Below are 23,023 nucleotides of genomic sequence, written 5' to 3'. Positions count from 1 at the left end.
AAAAGCTACTAATCTTTTCTTCTCAGGTACTCCGATCGTCCAAGTCTCACTTCCATATAAAGCTACGCTACAAACATATACTTTCAAAGATGGTTACCTGATGTTTAAATTAATTTTTGATGTAAGCATATTATATTTCTGACTGAAGGATCGTTTCGCCTGTGCTATTCGGCATTTTATGTCGCTCCTGCTTCGGCCACCTATAGTAATTCTACTTCCCAAATAACAAAATTAGGTAGTTCTGGCGTAGGACTTTATCCATGCCATTCATTGTAAAAAAATCCTTTTTATTCTCGGCTAGAATTACTATATCATCAGCAAATCGTAGCATTTGTATCTGTTCACATTGTACTGTTACTCCGGATCTAAATTGTTCTTTAACAACATTAACTTCTAGTTCTATGTAAAGATTAAAAAGTAACGGGGAAAGGGAACATCCTTGTCGGACTCCCTTTCTTATTACGGCTTCTTTCTTATCTTCTTCAATTATTACTGTTGCTTTTTGGTTCCTGTAAATGTTAGCATTCGTTATTCTATCACTTTCTTTGAATCCTAATTTTTTTTTAAATGCTGAATATCTTATTCCAGTCTACGTTATCGAATGTCGTTTCTAGGTCTATAAATGCCAAGTATGTTTTTCTTTAATCTTACTTCTACTATTAATCTGAGACCTAAACTTGTTTCCATTGTCCCTATACCTTTCCTGAAACCAAATTGGTCTTCTAACACTTTTTCCACTCGCCTCTCAATTCTTCTGTACAGAATTCTAGTTACGATTTTTGATGCATGACTAGTTAGGCTAATTGTTTTTTTATTCTTCACATTTAACTGCTCCTGTTCTTTGGTATCATGACTAAAACACTATTTTTGAAGTTTGACGGAAATTCCCCTTTTTCATAATTTTACACATCAGTTTGTATAATCTTTAAATCGCTTCCTCACCTGCACTGCGCAGTAATTCTACAGGTATTCCGTCTATTGCAGTAGCCTTTCTGCCATTTAAATCTTTTAATGCTCTCTTACATTCAGATCTCAGTATTGTTTCTCCCCTTTCATCCTCTTCGACTTCCTCTTCTTCCTCTATAACACCATTTTTTAATTAATTCCTCCGTATAACTCTTCAATATATTCCACCCACCTATCGACTTTATCTTTCATATTATACATTGGTGTACCATCTTTGTTTAACACATTATTAGATTTTAATTTACGTATCCAAAAATTTCCTTAACTTTCCTGTACGCTCCAGCTATTTCACCAACGTTTTTTCTATTTCCACTTCTGAACACGTTTCTTTAATCCACTCTTCTTTCGCTAGTTTGCATTTCCTATTTATAGTTTTGCTTAATTGTCGATAGTTCCTCTTATTTTCTTCATCATTTGCGTTCTTATATTTTCTACGTTCATCCATCAGCTACAATATATCATCTGAAATCCAAGGTTTTCTACCAGTTCTCTTTGATCCGCCTAAGTTCACTTCTGCTGATTTAATAATTTCCTTTTTAATATTTGCTACATTCTTCTACATTTGCTCTAAATTCCACCAATTTATCTGACACCTTTTCTTTAGGGTTTTAAACCCCCAATCTACATTTCATTAACACTAAATTATGTCTTCTCCACGGCAAGCTTTGCAGTCGATAAGTTGATTTCTAAATCTTTGCTTAACCATGATATAATCTATCTGCTACCTTGCAGTATCACCTGCATGTGTATATTCCATGTGTATATTCTTCTATTATGATTTTTAAACTGGGTGTTGGAAATTACTAAATTATACTTCATGCTAAACTCTATAAGTCGGCCCCCTCTTTCATTCCTATTGCCCAGACCGCATTCATCCACTATATTTCCATCCTTGCCTTTTCCAATGCTTGCATTCCAATCCCCAACTATTATTACATTTCCATCCCCGTTTATGTGTTTAATTACTTCATCAATTTCTTCGTATACACACTGTATGTCATCATCATCATGGACGTTTGAAGACATATAGACTTTAACAATCGTTGTCGGTTTAAGTTTCGATTTTATCCTTATTACAATGATTCTATCCCTATGTATTTTGAAATACTCTACTCTCTTCCCTATCTTCTTGTTCATTACGAAATGAACAAGAATTCTCCTACTACTGCCTGCCCAATATTTGAAGCCAGTATATATATTATTTGAAGCAGGAATATATAGTACTCTGCAAAATATTTCTAACTTTAAAAATCTATCCCATCGAATAACTTATATTTTTACTGCAAGTTTACAATTAAAGTACCATTATACCAACATATACCTTTATTTTCAATTCAAATAACCTTCTTTTATTTCTTCAATTGCATAATTTTATTAAAAGCTTCAGTTAAAAAAATAATAAAAATAAAAAGGTTAAATAAGCCATAATGTAAACGCTTAAAATCATTAATTTTGTCGTCGTCTTAAATAATTCACACGAAAAAGAAGCCGAAATGTGAGAATATAAAAATATATACATAAAAATTGAGTATAACTATAAAGTAAATAATGCTGAAAGTAATTAAAACTACTCTAATGTAAACGTAATAAAACTTTAGACTGCATTCTATAAAATACAATCATAACTAAATAATAACGCGAATAAAACTAGAAGTTATATAATAATATTTGTGTAAATTAGACTAATCCAACTTGTAAACGTAAAACGGACAACAAGAAAACACGCGATAGAAAAACAAATAATAACATAAGTAATCCGAGCTTAAATAATATAAATAATAGGAGAAAGTAAGAAGAGCGTACAACAAATATTAGGGCGGGGGGACAGATGTATTGCTACAAAGGTCATGAAAACAGTATATCAAATACAACAGCGTATTGTGTTAGAAAGAAATAAAGCTGCAATTCCTAGGGCCATCTAGAAAATTCGATTAGACCCCTTTTGTAAGGAAGGGAGAGCCTATTAATGTCTAATACACAAAGGGCTTAATATACGATACCAGACGGATTTTGGTAAATCAGACATAAGGAACGCGAAAGTCGGCTATCGCTGGCAAAAATCCAAAGTTGTTTTGTTCCGCCCTTCCCCTCCCGGCACATGAAGTTAGCGCCTCTCACCGCTTCTCATTCCCGGGCTGAATTCCAACTCGCTCAAAAACTCTAGATTGGACTCTATTGTGTTCTGAAAACCCCGGATATGGCCGTAGAAACTCGGCACCAATTTATACAATATTCAAGACCAAAACGGCGGGAGCTAAAAATTTTAAATTCTGGTGGCGTCCTATCGCTCCCACAGCAGTGGCCGAACACAAACTGTGCTAATACCCGACTCGCTCTTTACATCGGTTTTGCTTGTCCAACAGCCGCCAGATGTTCCATATAATATATACTTCCGCGAAAATAATATGGATATAATTTTTTTTTTTTAGACTAAACATTTCATTAGCCATTAGTTATAAGTAACTGCTGTTTCGTTTAGAAAATTATAATTGCGTGTTTTAAAGTTATAACAATAAAATTTAATTAAACTAAAATGTGTTGAAAAAAGATAAACGTGCAACTCGCCGTTAAAAAACAAAGTACTTTCTTTTTTTATATATGAATCGCAAACTAACTTTCAGAAATATCTATATTATTAAACTAATAACTTACAACAAAAAAAAAACTTTTAAATTATCAATAAAAAATAAAACTTTCGTTATAATTACTGTAATTTGGTACAATATTATATTTACATTTAATATATTCATAGAATATTAAAAAAACTCTACACACTACCGAAAATGAATTATTAATTCTCCAGAATAATAATAATAGATTACATACCACATACACAAGGGATAATGAGGAGTGAAGTGGTTAGTCTCCCGTTCAACAAAGAGATAAATTACACTTTAACAGAAAGATAATATTTTAGGGTAGCAGTAAATCCATAGAAATACAAGAGATATTCTGCCCTACAAGTGACACCTTAATTCTGTTAATTACAGGGCTATGAATAAAAATCATTACTGTCATAGAAAACAATTTCGACTAAAAAGTTCTATTATTATCAAATAAAACTTATCAAAACTCTCTATCAGAAATTTCCTGATAAAAGTTCCGTTTTATCAGATCTATAATATGTGTCAGAGACATGTGAAGTTCTAAGTTTATGTAATAAAAAATCTAGTGTAAATAAAAAACTATAATATCAACTAATTTCACGATTATTAATTATCAATCACTTGTAAGTAAGGGTAAAAAAATTAGATTATAAAACATTGTGACTTTCTTTCAACATTCTATTTTCCTTTTTTTTGCTTTACTTAGTGATTGAATATAATGTAATTCAATACTTCTTAAAACTAAAATTAAAATTAGTTTAACCTTGAAATGTTATCCATACGATTTAATTTTATTAATGTATTATTTTTCCCCTTTTTTATATAAGCGTGTATGAAAAATATTATTCAATTAGCAATAATATTTTTATTAAATGCGCTGTTTGAATGATTTTCAAACATTTCATTTCAAAAATTCAGTTTGTCTGTTTTATCAGTTTATTCTGCCAATATTGCAGTAAATTAAATACAAAAGCATTAAATGTAGAGAAATAAAAATAAAAACGACTTTATCCGTTTGTGTACAAACATGTGTCATGTGGTGTCTATTGTAATATGATTTGTACCTTTATATATTACAATCATCGGTAATAATTTAGTTTCGCGAATAAATGACAGGAGCCTTTTTTTGTAACCGATTCTCTCACTCATATTTTGTCACGAATAACTAATGTTATTGATAAATTACGTTAGTATTACTAAGTTTGTCTAACCGAATAATTTCGTTCTAATAATATAAACGTTAAGATCAGAGTTCAAAGTTCAAGTTTCAAGATAAATAATAACGGTAAAGAATGGATGAAAAATCTATTATTATTTTAAACATATTTATTTTTATTATTTGAAATATACTTATAATAATCTAATAAACTACATCTATAACAGATAGAATACATTTAGATCCATGCTAACCATTTACATCAGAAATTCATACTTGAATAAATACTCTATATTTTATCGAAAATTTCTTCTTTACAATATCTTCAACTATAAATAAGTATATAAAAAGTCGTCGACTACCAATCAATTACTAACAATTCACATTAAATCAAAAACAAAAATAAGTTTTAATGAAATCATCATGCAGCTTTTATCTTATACCGTATTAAATATTAGATTACACATAAAAGTTTCTAGGAGCTCGACGCCCAGTTTGATAAAAAAAATTCACATAAACTATCGTCTAATGAAACCAAATAAGAAAACAAGTACAACTTAAAAAAGTTATGTAACAAATAAAACATGCCTCGAAATAAAAAGTGTAAAACTAGATGGAAATCTACAAGAACTGTTTTTTCTTTCTGTAACATATTTAAGGTGTAATGAATTACTGTTGAAAGAAAGGGATCTACTGCATTCTTACGAAAGGCATCTATGGATTTCCCAAGAGTATTCGGGATGTTATTTGCTGCGCAAAAGGATTCATATGGTTTTAAGCCTCTAACTGAATGCAAAACAAAATCTCAAAGAATGTATTCTATGAAAAAAGAATTTTCAGGAAAAAAATCTATTTTTAACATACACTTAAAGTAATTACATAAAAAATTTAAAACTTTCAGTTTAATAATACATTTATTTTTAACCAGCAAAATAACATCTACGAGCAAAACAAAGGGGTTTATAAGTTTTATACATGGATGAAAAGCAAAAATTAATTCAAGTAAATCCGTTTTCATATTCGGTAGTTATTTGACAAGGTGCTGTCTCATACAAGATCGAGCCTTCTAAATCCTCCTGAAATAAGCAGTAGACTTAGATAGGGCTCCATTTACATTAGACGCTAAGAATACAGCAATTCTTAAGGTTCCAAATGTTGACAAGTTAACCTTATCAAGTGTTCATATCATTAAGAAACGGATTAAGAGCAACAGCATCTATGACAACAGGAAAAAATCGGATCACTAGGGATTGTAAAACGAGAGAATCAACCTTTTCTAAATCCAGATAATTTTAACAAGAGTTAAAATAGACTATCACAAATCAAGATTTCTACATTGATCGGCTTAAACGAGCATTTAAATAATTTTATATATATATATATATATATATATATATATGTGAAGCCAATCTTCCGGAACGGAAAAAGGCGCAACGAAATCTCGGAAGGAATTTCCATAGAGTTAAGACCCGACGTTCGAGACAGTACATGGTGCTACTGGATAGGAGAGAGACATAGGACCTCCCTGAACTAAAACGGAATAAGCTCGTGGGCTTACGACCCCAGTTCTAATCACGAGGAATAGGGAGACCTACCCTCCACAATCTAATTTTAACTTATGCATGATGGACAAACGAAATCTGGTAACTACTACAGGGGGTTAATCAGCAATGAGAATTCCTCACCGCATCATTCAAAATGAGCAGTGCAACTCGGCCATCGGATTCTGGAGAGCTCGGAACTACATGTACGGAAATATCTGATCTTCCTGAAACTTTAACATCTTTTACTATAAGAATCTGACCCCAAAAAAAGGAAGTTAACTCTACTTGGATCACTTAACCTAAAAACACTCGTACAAACGAGCTAACTTAGACAACTAACAGATACACTAGACGAACGTAACATCAACAATCTTGCACTGCAAGATTCAGAGACGAACTACCTATGGATACTGGGAACTAAGACATCTGCAAAGGAAAACGAGCCATAAAAATAGCAATGGAGCAAATGTTCTAGGAACAGCATTCATAGTAAAGAAAAACATCACGGAAGCTATCATAGATTTCTCATCGTCTTCGGAAAGAATATCAACCATATCGTTCAAATTGGAGATTACAGCTTACACTACAATAAAGTCACACGCCCCAATAAATAGAGACAATAGATTTCCCGAAAAAGTGGAGAAACATTGGGAACTCCTAGAAGAAATAACAACGAAAATCCCCCAACACCATGTCAAAATACTAGTTGGCGATTTCAACGCCGAGATCAGCAAAGAAAAAAAACATAGAACCCACAAGAGAACAAACAGAAACGGAGAAAGGCTAATTTCCTTCTGCAAAATGTTTAACCTAAAACTAATGTTAACGTACTTCAAAAAATAAAGACGTTTTCTTCCAAGAAAGAAGAAAACGTAGGTCTCTGCAAACTCTAAAATGGGAAAATTCCAAACTGACAATGTAGCGACCATCTTCATCCTCAAAAACAACTTGAGACTTCAAGCACAAACATTGTATCGCGTTCGTAGATTTCAAAAAAGCTTACGACTCCACTGACACACAATAGCTCTTTAAAACACTAAAAGAAATCGGCATCGACTGGAAAACAAGAACTCTAATCAAACAAACCCTAACCAACACCAATCCTAACACAAGGAATTGAGCTTTGGTAGTGTACCAAAGCTAAATTCCTTGGAGAAATATCAGAATCGTTTGAAATAAAGACAAGTGTAGCAAGCTATCACACGTTCTATTTAGCATTAATTCTGGAAAAATAATGAGAACGTGAAAATAAGAACTAGAAAAAGAAGACATCAAAGCTACTTGGAGGAAAAAGGAAAGACAATCTGTTAATAGAGTGTTTAGCGTTCGTAGATGAAATCGCCTTACTAGCGCAGAACAAGGAGGTAGCACAATTTATGATTGGGAAACTGCAAGAAATCGCTAGAAAAATCGATCTACAAATCTCTTATGAAAAACGGAAGTACATGGGAAATAATCACCATACGGAAAAATACGTGAAAACGAAATACGGCAACATCAAAGAATCGACAACTGTTAAATACTAGGAGATTGGGTACAACCCAACAGCAAACATAGAACGCGTTAAAAAATTGGAACCAGCATATGAATTACGCAAAGCAGATAAGCAAACGCAGCATATCCTACAAAATAAAAATCACACATTACAACACAAAGCGGAAAGTCTATACGCATCGGAATGCCTAACACTCAACAAGAAAGAAAAAATACAAGAAACTAAGAAAAGAGAAAGGCGAATGAATACTCATGAAAATATTAGCAAAAGGAAATAGAAGATAACATGTGGAAAACACGGACGAACGAGAGCCTCTGCAAACACACCGAGACTTTCACAGACACCATGCGGAAGAGTCACGCAAACCTCTACGAATACCTAAAAGGAATGGACGACAACAGACTGACCAAAAGGATCTTCAACCACCTTACGTAAACGAAAGCATCGACCAACTGGGTTAAAGAAAAGTAAAAGGACTGGAGGAAATGAAGATTACAGAAGATATCATACAAGATAAAGATGAATTCAGGAAAATAATCGACAAATTTAATAATTTCTAAGACAAAGATCACAGAATATGAATGAATGTGTGTGTGTGTGTGTGTGTGTGTGTATATATATATATATACAAACACAACATAATGCTAATGCAACAAATTCTATCTCCCCTAAATACAGTATAACAATGCAAGAACAAGCTCAAGTTTTATTAAAGACCGGTCAACAGAACTGTGATGCGAACGAAAGTATCCAACTAAACTACAAAGAATTCATTAAAACATCCTCTGAAGGATATCTTTAGGTTTAAATAATAAACGATTACTAATTGTTTAGCTTAAGTAGAACCATAAAATATCGAGTAAAGATATAGATATTTAGTTCCATTTCATTGTACATTGATCGATTCCGAACCCGCAATGAGGAAAAACAATATAATATCGAATTTTATGAATAAAAGTATATTTATACAATAAATGAAATAACAAGGTTAAAAAATAAACAAGACCATTTTAAAAGCTGCTAGTTAAGAACTGAAATTTATATTTTAAGAGAGAAATTGAGTAATACTAAAAGTAATTTAAACAAAAATTAATACTACAAGTAAAAATGAAAAGCTTTAGCGAAATGCTAAGTTTAAGTTAATAATTCTCAACAGTCAGTCAATAATTCTCAACAAGGATAAAAAAAAAATAATAAAATTTAATTCCGATTGGACGATAACAGAAGTTGTATTACCTTATAGAACAATGAAATGCAAATAAAAATGTAAATAAAATATGTCATTTATGCACGAGTACAAACGACACATATTTAGCTGCAAGCAAAAACCTATCTCATGGAGACCACACAGATTCACTTCCCTTAATGTATAAAGTATCATTATTTTTTAATATTATTTATTATCTTAATTATTATTAACGTAGGTTATTATTAAGGTACTTTTAATTTTATCAGTGTTATAATAAACTATACGTATTTTCAAATACGTCAGCAAATGTTTTTACAACATTTTTACCTTTTAATTAATTAATGTTTTTTCCATAATTAATTAGTATTATGCTATTTATTTTTCAACGAATAAGTGATGTGTTACATTTCTTTAATATTTCTTTTTTGATTTTTATATACACGTTTGTGTTCAAATTAATGAAAGTACGAGTATATTATTGTCAATGAAGATCATATACTAATTCAACAAAAATTAAAAACATTAATGAGCTAGATAATTCAAACTAAAAACGATTTTTTTTTGTTAGAAACAGTATTCTTTATATCAATAACTAACTTAATAAGTTAAAATACCTCAGATTTTCAACGCTGCGGAACTTAGAAGTTGAATTACTGCGTTATTTTTAAGTGACTGACAATGTACGGCGAAGAAAATATAAATTACAGTACGCATTCGAATTTTTTTACAATAAAGCAATAAGATATTATACTACTATTACACTAGTACTTCTACTACGACTACAAAACGCCTCTTATATTAACTGGAACAATACAAACATCAACGTTGTATACCTCGACGATAAAATGAAATGACAAGATAATACAGAAATATGAATGGCTTCAGGATGGAAAAATATTTTTCAAATAAATGACTAAACTAGTGTTTTTATGAAGTGACGAAACAAAATAAAAAATTGTTAAGTAACTGATGAAATAAATCAAAATTATGAGAACTGGAAGGTGATTAGGAAATAAATCAAAACAAATGAAAAGACAAACTACAATCAACAGATATGGCAGATAGAAAAATAATTTTAAAGGAACACTGTTAATGTAAGAACCACTAGAATTTGCAATATGCATTAAGTAATGCAATTCATGACCAGTAATAGTAAAAGTTATAATCTTGTTACATAACCTGTAATTTATTTTTATTTTTAAAATTATCCTGCTTAATAACAGACAGACCTGTACGGATTATAAAAGATACATCACTATATTTTTAAGAGAGATATGCAATATTTAATACACAAAGCTGAAACTGAAATTTAAAAATGAATAACTTTATTAAAAAACATACGTACTTCAGAATTTCTTGGACGAATAATAATACGACAGTTTCAACTGACAAAACATTAAAATCATTTAATTATTATCAAATAACATAAAAATCAGAATTAAAATTATAGTATATCTAAACAGAATAGGAGTGGCTGAGACTTCACAGTGCGTCCTATGAAACATAGAAGAAATGAAAGCCGATCATATATTTGTATATTCGGCAACATTACCTATGGTAACTGACAAGAGCAGTGTTAATATAGCGGCTGTATATTGGGCTGTGAGGAATAAAATGTCAGAAAACTACTCTGGCGTAAGGAAAAACTACGCTATATCAAAACGTTAATTATAATTGCAGGTTATAATTTAAGTACGAGGAAGGCACATGTTTAAAAGGAAAACTTAAACAAATTTTAATTTTAATATTTCATTTCAGGGAATATAAAAATCAATATCTCTTATAAGAAAACAGAATATTAATCAATAGCGAATCTTTATCAAATTATTACTGTTTTAAAAAAAAAGAAAACAGAAGTCAGTAGTATTTAATTAAAATTCAAACTTTAGCAGTTTTTTAGGTATGCCACAAAAAACAGAAAATAACCACCACAGATTTGCAAATTTAAACACTTTGTAAAAATAAAAATAAAATATCATCGAAATTAACAGATATATTAAAAAATTAAATTTGGATGAATGGAAAAAAAATATATATATATAGTTTGTGATCGGAGGATTAAAGATTGTTCCTAAAATGCAACTCAATCGACCCTTAGGCTTTAAAAAACACCAATGGATTGAAATATCAAATAAATAAAAACGAGATTATTTATTTAAGAAATCATTTTACATTATCACTTCATTTTACATATTCACTTTGATTATAGTGACACAACAATTTTATAAAATTGTACATCCATCTTCCACATAGAAAATTAACATCAATTATGAATACAAGAATAGACATAATTATACGCTGGGTTCGACTACTGTCCCAAGTTCTTGCTTTTCTAAAAAATATAGATTTTATTTTTTAGGTGAGCAAGATAAAACAGTATATATTAACTAATGTTGCAAACTGTTCAACTAGTGAACAATAAGCAATCCCCCTCTCACGGCCCAGTGTGATGATGATGATGTGTGATATGTAAACGAGGTGAAGTCTTGTATAAACTGAGGCCAACCATTCCTGTGTCGTGTAGTTAACTGAACCTACCAACAAAGTAAACCGGTATCCAATGACTAGAATTCAAATCCGTGTAAAAGCAACTTACCACAAACATCAACTAGGATTTGAACCTAAGAACCTAAGAATTCAAAATCAGTTGTTAAAATCCGATTTGCAACGACGAGTTAACCACTAACTAGCATAAAATATTTAATATATTTTTTCCCCCTCATTTACATATCATTCTCATGTCATTGGGTCGGTCTTGTGTGGGGGAGGTGGTTGGTATTGTTCAATAGTTGGGACAGATTGAAACGTACATATTAGGAAAAAAAATATTTAACGCATAATTTTTTTTTATTTAATATTTGTAACCGGACAATGTTTATATTTAATAATTGTTTACATGGAACAATGGAATATGGAATGGGAATTTTATAACGAAAGAAAAATGCCATGCATAACCGGGATTGGAACCCGGGACTTTCCACTTGAAAGACTGTGACGCTACTACTTTGCTACAGACATTGTATAAGCGATAAAGGCTTCTTCTAGAGGAAAAGAAAAAAGTACAGGTACTGAATTAAACTAGTTTAAAAAGAGATCAATTAATAAATAAATTATAAAATTTATACGTTGTCCATATTAAATTCGTTAAAAGAGAAGGTAAAAATAAAGAAAATTTTTATTTATTTATTTTAGATGATAGAATACTTAACTTAAAATAAGACTAAATGAACGCCTAAACAAATGAAACACAGACTAATGAATTTCTTAGATAAATATGAAATATTAATAAATATATACACTGACGCTAAAATATTTTGAAAGTAAATAAAAACGGAAGTATGATTATTGCAATGCATTACTGCACAATAAAATCACGGTTACGTTTTGATCATTAATACGTTTACGCTTCAAAATTCCATTAACAAGATCGTGGGAAGATATTAAACAAAAATATTGTCAGGCATAATAAAAGTATATTTTAAATAATAAAATATTGTATTTTTCAAATAATTTTGTTTGTTTTAGTTAATTCAACATGTTAACATTATTAAAGGGATGTAATAAAGTAGTAAAAAGAAAAACAAATTTTTTATAATTTGCATTAAATGGTTGTACAAATTCCAATGTAAATGAGTAAACGGAATCATTTATACCATAAGAAAAAACTTTCATTCAGAATTGATGTTAGAAAAAAATATATAAATTGCATTTCTTGTTTACTATAAAATTTAAATTACTAATCTAAAATTAAAATTAGTAAAAAAAATTACTACTCAAATTCATGCGGATAATGTTAAGTAAAATAAGCAGTCATTGACTAAAAAAATTTATTTAATGTACTTAGTAGAAAAAAAATCTCTTTCGGCACGCCGAAAGGTAGATTTCACCGGTGCTAAGTAGCGGATAAAAAGATTTTCACCTTAAAATTAAGAAAAACATTTTTATTGTTATTATTGAATTATTATTTATTATAAAACGGTTTTTACAATCAGAGATTAATAATTATTAATAAATCAATATAATTAAATTACAAAAAAAAAGTTGAAAAATAAAGATTTCACCGTTGCTAAGGGGATAAAAAAAAATTTCCACCCTGAAGTTAAGAAAAACTTCAAATTTACTCAATACGACAATGGTTGCATGCGAAAAAAGTTTCACAAGTTTAGCATACGACAAGCCCCATCGTACAATTCCAGCAATATTTTGGTCATCCCTTGCCGTAAGGGTGGTCATATTAAAAATTATTACAGACAAAAGTTTTAGGTAATGTTTAGAGGACTAACGAACGACCACTTTAAACCGATTCGATTGTGTGCCTATTAAGGGAGGAGGTATGATATTTTTTGTCTTCGAAACCCCTTACTTTTTCCAACCTCTGGGCCAATGGTTGGTAACATCAGAATACATTACTTACATAATTTTTAGGCCCTTATCAAAAGAATCGTAGAGACTTTAAACGAATTCCATATTTTACTTAAAAAGTTTAGCAATATATTTTTTTTTTCGAAAAAGCTATGGTCCATTTCCACTCCTATGGTCCAATTTTGGCCGTTAACGAATTCGACCGAGATTGTGGGTCGATTTTTTTTAGGGAACAATTTGAAAGTAAATGGTGCAAAATTACGACAGTTATCGCGACCACAAGAAAGTGAAATATATATACAGTTTTTGAGGTGACGTGTGGTTTTGAGGTCTGGGGGGATTTAGATGTCTAAATTTTCCGGAAGTCGAATCATGGTACCCATTACAAAAGATAGCTTTCTTATGAAATCTACCAAAAAGCTTTCACTTAAAAAAAAAAGAGTAGTTCCGAATCAATAAACTGAAACCAAAATCAAGTTTTAGAATAAAAATCGAAAGAAGCAAACCTTTTTGAAAGAAATAAATTATTTGTTGCAATGAATAATCATGAACTATTAGACCGTAAATAACTTTATTTCACTAGTTGCGAACTCTACTTCTAAATAGTATTAGCAAGGGAAAAACTAATTTGGAAATTTTTTTACGGAAAATTTCAATGAGACAGAGAAAAATTTGACATTAAACGAATTTTGTAAATCATAACTATGAATTAGGTAATTAGTTACATATTATTTATATAACTGTTTACATAAATAATATGTACCGAGTTTTTTACGTAAATAGTTAATTATGTATTTAATACTTTGGTGAAATTGTGATAACTTCAAGTACTAAATACTGCATAAGTAAAATAAAATTTTGAAGTAAATCCTGTTATATTACCATTGACTATGATAAACAGAATGTCACATTTATGCAATGTACCAATGAAACAAGATTAAAATATTGAGAGAAACGTGTATGAGAATTTATTATTTTTTTAGAATATTTATTACCAGGGGTTCTGGTCTTTTTTTTAAGCTTGTGTCGTTTTGATAATTTGTTAACATGTTGCGGGCCACAAATGAACTTGAACCGCTTTAAGTCCATATTTAATATTAAAATCAAAAAGTTAATTTAATTAGACTCTTAAAAAGTATAATATTTATTCTATATTTTACTACCCCTAAGTACTTTTTGTTTATTTATACTTTTATGTTCAAAGCGGCACAGAGATTAAGAATTTGTCTTTCAGTATGGGAGGTAGACAGTTTCTAGGACCAGGCAGACGTAGCATTTCATAACAGTTCCCGATATTTAATAGTTTTAATTACAAAATTAAAACTATTAAAATTTGCCCTTTCGATACACAGACACAATAATCTGCAGGTAAACTCAAATTGATGTCCTTTACAAAAAAAAATCAAGCAAAAACTTTTTATCCTTTTATTTCAAGTCAGTTAAGAGACTGCAAGGTGATTTGATCATAGTGACCGGTTTATTTGATCATTTTAACTATTATTTCTCTTTTTATCTGAGTTCATGATTATGATTATTATTGCAATGAAAAATATTTTTATTTTAAAATATGTTTTTAAATCTTTGGGTTGTCGAGCCAAAATTAGTCCGTGATCAATTAAAACTGTTGAAATCACAAAAAAATAGTAAAAAGTAACATGCGTATGGCTTATTTAGTTTAATAAAAAGAAACCCATAACACGATGATTCCTCATATTTAATAGAAAAAACAATAGCATATAAAGTCAGATGAGAAAATCAGATAAAAAAATTAATTCTTAAGAATTTAAAAATTCAGAGTTATTTAAATGGACCATAATTAAAACTCAAAATAAAACAATAATCTGTACACTAACTAATGTATAAAAGAATAGAAAAGTTAAAACAAAATGAATAATTTTCCACGATTACCAATGGAAAATCAAGAAAGGTGTATACACTGAAGGTATTTCTGATGAAGAAAGTTTCGAAGACGACTTAGTCTACATCAAGAAGTTTAACGGCAAGCTTTCACAAGTTTTATGTACATCAAGTCCCAGGTCAGTTATTTAAACAAAGGTTACCCTATGTTTTCAGTGTGGATATTCTACATGAGCAGCTAAACCTTACAGGACAACAAATGAAATAAAACCGTTATTTTGTTTTATTACTTCCCAAACAGGTAAATGTAATACGCTTGTACGCAGTTTATACAATTTAAAGATACTTTTATTAATATGCCTATGTTTAATAATAAGCTATAAGTATACAGAAAAAAGATAAATAGTTTTTCTACAATCAGAACTCGCAAAAAAAAACTTTAACATAAAACCCAGACAACGAAAACCGAATAACAATAACCTAAAAATCAAGGTAATGAAGAAAGTTAGCTTAATATCTTTAATAAATGTAAATTTATTAATAAAATATAACTGCAAAACAACAATTAAAATGTTTACGTTAAAACGACGCTTTATTACTGGGATTAAAATTTAACTGCACTAACGAAAAATAAATTCACAAGAAATATAGGTTAATTAGAAAAACGTTCAATTATACCAAAATAACTAAATATTTAGATGATTATCTATTAAATAAACTAATTAGCAAGATAAACAATTATCTGTTTACGAGTTTACTTCAAGAATAAAAATGTAATATAATTCTTAATAAAAAATAATTATTATTTTAAATACATTGTTTCTTTTTATTATTACATTATTTGCCAACCAGATAAGAGTAAATGCATCCTGAAGAAAAATCTTCTTTTGCGATTAAAATAACAAACAACGGGAAAATATGTATTTTGTACCAATGTGTAAGTTAAGACGTAACTTTTAACGGAAAAAATAAACGCGCCGATTTATTCTTGTGCATTAACACAGTTCTTAGGGAATTTGGAGCAATCACATCAGTCAACGATTTACTTTACTTTATAATAGGTATTACAATGTTTTGGTTAATTATTAAACAACAATATGTTATATTGATACTAGCGAATTGTTGATGAACAGTATTCTCTCCTTTAACATATGGCAACTGTTAATTATTACCACATGCTATTTACTCAAATAACCACATTCGGTTCCATCACACAACAAACCAAACACGTACACACAAATGATTAAATCACCGCGCTAGCCAGGTGTAACTGGAATGACAGTAATTTATTTTAGTAAATGTTAACATCATTCATATACACTATTTTACACGCAGAAAATTATTTTTAAATGGAAAGTAAACTATTAAAAATCGTGATTAATATAAAAATAATAAAAAATATAATTAATAAATTAAATTCAACTTACAGAATTTAAGTTATTATTGGCAACTGCGAACCACACAGGCGATAAAGTTGGATATAGCTAAAGCCAGAAAATAATAAGCAAATTATTAATATTATTAAAATTAGAAGGTATTAGTAGGACGATGAGTAATCGTGTAATTTCTGGGTATTCTTGAACACCAATAACAAATTAAAAATTTTAGCTGTGTTCTAAATAACACATGTGCTGCCAGTATTACCCACATTAACTATGCGTAAAATTACCTTGACGACACCACGTAATATATTTCTTATTTTACCGACTTTTTGAAGAAAAGTACGATATTACTTTCGGTCGCATGGTAGGAATGCTGGGTGAAAATGAATTTATGTTCTGAGGTAAGAGGAGTACGAAATCCTTATTTATATTTATATATGTATATATATAATATTTATTAATTTATATTACATAGTTATTACACATATTTAAATTATATATTTATTTATAGACTACGTATAAAATTTTGCGATTCAAAAATGTCCAAAACTAGATCAATTTCATTGAAATTTAAATATGCTGAAATAATCCATCTCAAGCTGTGCATTTGTAAATTGTATCAAGTTTGGGTGAGTCGTTCTTTATTTACGTTCAATTTAAAGTCAAAAAATTTGAGCGGGGCAGTTAAAAAATAGTCGTATGTAACTTCACATTAAATATTTTCAAATATCGAAAAGTCAGACTTCTTGCACAAAACTGCAAAGATTTTCTTTTTTGTATTTTTGATTTCACTTTCTAATTACACTAAGGATTTTATTCTTTGATTATTTTCATTTACTTAACAATTTTTTTTCTTTGAGAAACTATGGATAAAGTAAGAACACGTAACTATTTCCCGCAGTAAATTTCTAAAAGAAACTTTTTATCGTGTAGCAGTCCTAATCATGTTTCATTACAATTGTAAATATCAGTATAATTTTGATCATATAGGACGATTTAAGACTCCTTCAACAATGAAAGCACGAAGTCTATATGGGAATTTGAATGACTTCACATCATTCAAAAAATAAATTAAAAGAGTTATTATTCAAAACTAATCCATGAATGTCGAGGTGAAACTTTTATAGTTCAATTGTAGAGTTCCACTGATTTGATTACCATTCCCGGAATGGTAATAGTTTTTCCTTTAGAAAGCGTGAGCCTCTTCTCAGGTAGTTCGTAAGGCTGTAGTAAAAAGTTAAAGTTTGTTGAAATATATGTTTATTGTGAACAACGAAAAAATCTTTCGGGCTCAAAATATCCCGAAGTTCAATATGTAGCTATAATACGTATTATATAGCTTGGTTTATCTGTTTCTTGGTTTGGTTTTTTTTGGTTCATTGGCTAGATTACTCTTCACAGTGTCCATCCGTTTTCAATAATTTTGTATTTTTCTTCCCAAATTAATTTGTAGGTATAAGAATAATCGTCACCAGGTGCTATCTTTTTCTGGTAGGTAAAACAACAAGTGTTTTTGGTGCCTATAGATATGTTCAACTAAAAAATAATATATAAATTCTGATGGACACCAGAATTAAAGGGAAATATTGTACGATATTATATATACAGTACGAGTAATTTATCCGTACATTTTAACTGAATCGGCGTACCTAGGCCGGAATTATATTTCTCCTCCTGAATGTACATGAATAATTTACATACAGTTCGTTCGTATCAGATAAACCATTGAAGCAAATTCCAATTTTACCAAAATGATTTGTGCATATGTAACACGTAAATAAATCAATCATACTTTGCCTGTACTTTTGTAAATAAATATTTTAAACATCCAGACAGAAATATCAGATGGTTTTGTTTTTATTTGTGTAAAACCGTACATTCCGTAGTATTTTATACCGATATGAATTATTATGTTAATAAATTACTAGTAGGTTAATTATACAACTGTCAAACTTAATAAAAATTTTAAAAAAGCTTTCAAAAGTGCATAATTAAATTACAAAATAACATGAAATATCATGAAATAAATAAATAAATATATTCAAAACATGCTTTAAAACTTTCGAATCGGAAATAATCATGTTTATAGTTACGGAAGTAGCTGAATAAACTTCAGGATTTGGCATTAGAGAACTTTTACTGGAGTCGAAAAACGATAAAATGCGCACTGAATACAAATTCTGTGTACTTCTTTCTTAAATCAAATTGTAAATTATTCTTCTCTTCCTTTTCCTTTTAATAAAGAATATAAAATATGAATTTACATTAAAATATTCAAAATTATATTATAAAAACCATTCCGTTTCTGTGTACATTCATTTATACTAAAATACTGTTAATATACTTCACAATTGAAAAAGAAATCTTTTTTCACAAGTGAAAGAGTTTTTTAACTATTCGTCCAATATGCTACGAAATATCGAATGATTAACGTAAATTGTTCCATGAAAAGATTTAATTTATAAATATCAGAACACACGCGGCAAATATTTTGGTTGATATTTTTGTATTAAGTTTTAAAGCTAAATTACAATAAAGTTTCCTGAAATCTACAGTATAAGTTACCCTGAAATCAGCAACATATTTGCAGTATAATCACTAAAATAATGCAGACGGTTATTGATATATTTCATATCAAAACAGTGGAACGTCTGACTAATCTTGGTCGGAATTCGACGTCCCAAATTTTACTAAACAATCAATGTTAAAAGAATTGATAAATTTAGGTTCTATTATTCAAATTCTTGAAACTTTTAAAAAAATGTACTTACAAAGAGTTAAGTAACTACATACAGCTAAAAAAAACCCATGTTGAAAGATTTACTAAATTTTTCTTTCTTTTTGGCCGCAATGTTAATTTTACAATGGGTTCCAATTGAACGGGATCCATAAGTAAATTTGAATAGAAAAACAAAATGACATGCGGAAGTGTTTCTTTTAAAATCCCTCAAAGAAAAATGTATGTATACAAATGTATGCTTGTATATACATATTTTATAAGTATAAATAAATAAGTACATATAAAAATGAATCCAAGGAACAATGATAAATTTCACAACACATCAAACACAGAAAATACCAAAAAATAATCTTTTATCGATCACAAAAAGAATAATTAATTAAACAAAGAAACACTGAAACAAATAAAAAACCAACAACAGTCAGTAACAAAATTAAATGACAATTTTGACGAATGCAACCTAGGGTAGCTGATTCGCCTCAAATCTCAGAAAACTTAGAGATCTTATTATATGCAGTCGCATTAAGCGCCTAACGATCTCGTTGCCATCCAGGAGGTCAACCGCGAGCCAGTTCACATGTTTGTTCAGTCTCATTTTGTATCTTGTATAAAATCGCCATAACTCCTCTCGAATGGTTAGCAATCCCAGATAATCGTGTACTACAGTGTTTTTGGCAAACCAGGCGCTTCTGTTTTATTTCTCAATAGTTTGTTCTGGAATCGCTGAACGACTTCAATATTACTCTCGCTTGTCCCCACAGTTGGATTTCGTAGGTCAAATCTGTTTCAAGACCGTTGTACTCCAATTGCTCGATGATAGTTGCGACCCGCTGCCTAGCAACCAGTACATCTCCCTGACCTCAATGTTAAGCTGCATCCTTTCCTCCACGACATAACTCCATGTCAAACGGCGATCCAGATGCAATCCTACTTATCGCACGTTGTTAACATGCGGGATGAAAACGCCATTAATTTGAACTCATGGACAGTTACCCCTTCTCATCGCAAACGTAACATGCGTAGACTTAACCGGATTAACCTTCATTTTCCATATAGAAATATTCCATTCGTTAATTAGATTCAATATAGATTGTACTTTAGCAGAGGCTACGATAGGGTCAGCATCCACTGCCGTCCTGGCAGTGGATTGTCTGGAGTCGGAAGGGCCGCAGTGAAGACCGAGTCTAGAACCATCTCCAGACGTAGCCCTGAGGAACACTCGATCAGTATCAAAGAATACAGACAAGCCTTGATTGAACTTCTCCTGAGAAGAATCTCCATCAAAGTAGATGTGGAGAATCAAGTATTACGGTTGTGGAAGGCTCCTTTTAGTTTATAATGTAGGCTAAGAAACCAGACTATATCAAAGGCCTGCTGGACATAAAACAAAAAAAAACAGCCGAACAATAATTTTACTAAATTATCAACTTTATTGAACTAAAGTCCAATTTATTTAATGGATTTAAAAAAAAACGGAAATAATTTAAAACATAAAAAATAGCTTAATTTTCAAAAATAACTCGCTGAAGAAATACACAAAACTAAACGTAATATTGATAACATTTATAGATATAATTTCGTAACTTTTGATAAGTGAAAGTAAAATTTTTCAATTTTCAATTGTCTCCGTAATTTTCGATACTAAAGGTAACGTTTAAAATAATGAAAATTATCTGGATGAGTAAAACGGCGAATCATTTATTAAAATTATTTTTTAATATTCTAAACTGTAGATTTCAAAAAGTTTTGCAGAATCAAAAACCGTTTTCGTGTTTATATCTGTCATGAAAAAAGGTTTTCAAGTCTTTATTTATTCTCTTTTTACGTAATGAAAAATTTCTAAACAAATCAGAAAAATATTTGCAAAATGCTCATTTGGACTCAGATGATCATCCGGTTGTTATTATCATTAAGATTATGAAAACAAATCTTTCACTAATATAGAAAGAGTAAAATATGTTATATTGCAAACTTAATGATTGAAATTCTAATTTTGGATGTATTTTTACTTTACAAATGGATATGTAAAAACATCACTAAATATAATCAATGAAAGCTGAATTTACAGGAAGCTGATGAATGATTAAGAATTCTCAAAATTCTTCTCGATTGTATCTCAGTTCTAAATAAGGGTAATAATATAAGCTCTTTTGATTTTTATCGGGTGAAAGCTAATTTTAAATTTAATACGATTATAATAAATAATAACCGGTCGTTCAACTGGTTTCCTAGTTGACATGCTTCTCAGCTACCTAGTATTGAGTTCGAGACCCAGCAACCGCGTTGTAGTTTTCATAAAAAAAAAACATTTATTTAAAACTGCCTATATTTAGAATAATTTACTAAAATGATGCAATATTGCAAAATATTATTTAGTTTAACAAAGACTACAACGCTTTTCTCTTTTAAAGATTGGAAATAATAAATATCTAAATAAAACTAAAACAAATAAACATATATAGATCGACGTTCTGCTCTTCAACAGACCTTAGGCAAATTTATTTCATTGTTTGTACTCTTACTCTTTTTAAGTGATCTGTCAAGCGCACTAACATTCTATTTCAAAAAGATCCTGTCAGCAACCGTATAGAAGCTCCGTCTGACAACTGTCACGATAAGACTTTTCAATATATGTAAATATATTTACAAACAACATACATTTCCGATGTATTTACAAAAAAATTTATAAAATAAAATAATCTTATCATAAAAAATAAACATCAAAATCTCGCCATTTCAGTGAAAACTTTTCTTTTAAAAGTATTAACTTAAAAGATAAGTTTTTTGTAAAACTTACATTTTTTTGTGACAGATAAAACAGAACAGCGACAGTCTAATTCGATAATACTACGCTATCTACATCTATTTTTATCAGCACATTAAGCGATTCATCAGCTTAAGACGAACAATGATCATTCAATCTAGTAATATATTGCGTCTTATAAAATGCATCTAAGAATATTTTCAAAACAAATAGTTATATTTAAATACTCAGAATAAATAAACGTAGAACAAAAGAAAAACGTCAGTTAAGATGGTTTGTAACATAAATTAAGATAATATAATATAATTTAATGGAAAACTTATGTAAGTACGAACCGGACTGAGTAAGCAACGAGGACAAAAACTTGACTGTAGTGTAGCAGAGGGGCTGGACTTGGCATCGGTGTGACTCATACGGCTTCCGGTTGAAAATGAATCTAAAAAGCAATCAAGAAGAACAGTTTCCGGCCATGATCGAGCAGAACACTTCCTTCAGAAGTAACACTTGCTCTTCCTTCACGGTGGTAGCGGCCATTTGCATTAAAACCTACAGTTCCCATACCCATACACCTCAGAAATTACTAGTTACGCCATCAACGCATGAAGGCGGTAATGTTTTCATTTTTAAACTGCTCTTTCTGAAATTAGTATATTAAAACTCGTACGCTAAACTACTTTCATAAGATCAAACCGTAACTGTATAAGATAATATTAATAAAACTAACTTTATCGTAATTGTTTAGCGGAAATCATCAATAAATTGCTTCACAGACCGCGATCTGCACATTTAATAAAATGTTCTTTTAGCTAAGTGTCAGTATTTAAAAAACAAGCACAAAATTTGACCGTGACACGGAACGGGGAAGATTCATTCATTAGTTAAGGGGCCGATGAATAAAATTAAAAGCTAATTCAAAATACAATAAGTTAATATTTTACATGATTTTCTTCTTTTTTTATTTT

The sequence above is a fragment of the Lycorma delicatula genome, chromosome 2 (assembly GCF_047948215.1).
Source record: "Lycorma delicatula isolate Av1 chromosome 2, ASM4794821v1, whole genome shotgun sequence".
Classification (NCBI taxonomy): domain Eukaryota; kingdom Metazoa; phylum Arthropoda; class Insecta; order Hemiptera; family Fulgoridae; genus Lycorma; species Lycorma delicatula.
Note: the sequence above shows the minus strand (reverse complement) of the source record.